The sequence below is a fragment of the Erinaceus europaeus genome, chromosome 2 (assembly GCF_950295315.1).
Source record: "Erinaceus europaeus chromosome 2, mEriEur2.1, whole genome shotgun sequence".
Lineage (NCBI taxonomy): Eukaryota > Metazoa > Chordata > Mammalia > Eulipotyphla > Erinaceidae > Erinaceus > Erinaceus europaeus.
In genome coordinates this window covers 170,292,013-170,293,423 of record NC_080163.1, presented here as the reverse complement: position 1 = coordinate 170,293,423, position 1,411 = coordinate 170,292,013, and the positions used below count along the sequence as shown (strand labels likewise).

The window sequence follows — 1,411 nt, the reverse complement described above, 5'->3', positions numbered from 1 at the left end:
ATGTCTCCCTCTCTTAAAGGATACAGAATGGAGACTGGCAGGGAGGCTTCTCAGCTGTCCCATGCAGGTGCAAGGTTCTGGGTGTGATTGATCCCCAGGCACAATATTTGAGAAAAATTTTTAAAAAGTCTTTGTATTACTTAAAAGATGTACAGTTAAGAGAACAGTATTACCATGATTTTTTTCAAAAAAGCCAATCTGCAGCCCTGGAGGCTGGCACAATGGTTGGAGTTTTGGACTCAAGCATGAGGTCCTGAATTCTACCACCAGCATCACATGTTACAGACTGATGCTACAGTGTTTTCTCTCTCTCTTTATCTCTCTCTCTCTCTCTCTCTCTCTTTCTCCTCCCTTTCTCCCTCACTAATTAATAAATCTTTTAAAAGAGCTCCAGCATAAGTAGAAACAGGGTTCAGACAGACCTAGGATCCCACACATGCAAACCAGTCCTCTTACCACTGAACCACCTCCCAGCTTGCATTAACTGGCTCTTTAAAAGATTTTAATTATTTATATGTGTACATATATTTTATAAACTTTTTTTGAAAAATATGGTACACTTCATGAATTTGTGTGTAATCCTTGAGCAGGGGCCATGCTAATCTTATCTGTATCATGCCAATTTCAGTATATGTACTACCAAAGCTAGGACTATATTATAATCTTATTTAAAAAGTGTTAAGATATGGAGACAGTTGGAGTCGGGTGGTGGCACAGCTGGTTAAGCGCACATGGCGCAAAGCTCAAGGACCGGAGGAAAGATCACGGTTCGTGGTTAGAGCTCCTGGCTCCCCACCTGCAGGGGAGTCCCTTTAAAGGTGGTGAAGCAGGTCTGCAGGTGTCTGTCTTTCTCTCCCCCTCTGTCTTCCCCTCCTCTCTCCATTTCTCTCTGTCCTATCCAACAACAATGACATTAATAACCACAACAATGTTAAGCAAGAAGGGAAACCAAAAGGAAAAACAAATAAAAATTTAAAAAGAGTGGATAAGAATAGAAAAGAAAAAAAAAAAAAGAAAGGGAGACAATGAGACTTTGGTGACAACAACAAAAAAAATAAAATAACCTATTTATACTCTAGAATTGCAAAATGGCTAGGGCAGTGGATCTGTAGGCATTAAGTCCTGAATTCAATCCCCAGTATTGCATGTGCCATAGTCATGCTCTGCTTCTCTTTTTGGTATTAGTAAGTAACAATTTTTTTCTTTTTTTTAATTTCCTTTTTTTTTAAAACCACAGTTCCTGTCCGGTTCCTACCCAGCTCCAAGATTGGCTCCTGCCTGGCTCTGCCCAGCTCCTATTGCAGCTCCCACCTGCCAGTGCCCTGGCCGCCCTGTTGTGCGCAGGCGGACTGCAGTCCCCCCCAGGACTGTCCTCGCAGACACAAGAGCCCCAGGCGCCCCCCGCCCACCC

General features: G+C 42.8%; 1 non-coding gene across 1 annotated transcript; it reads right to left on the bottom strand.

The window, feature by feature from the left end:
• Window positions 1-545: 545 nt before the first annotated feature.
• LOC132537238 (U6 spliceosomal RNA) lies at window positions 546-652 on the bottom strand. The gene has a single exon (XR_009548699.1). It is a non-coding gene; the product is annotated as a U6 spliceosomal RNA (small nuclear RNA).
• Between the last annotated feature and the right edge of the window lie 759 nt (window positions 653-1,411).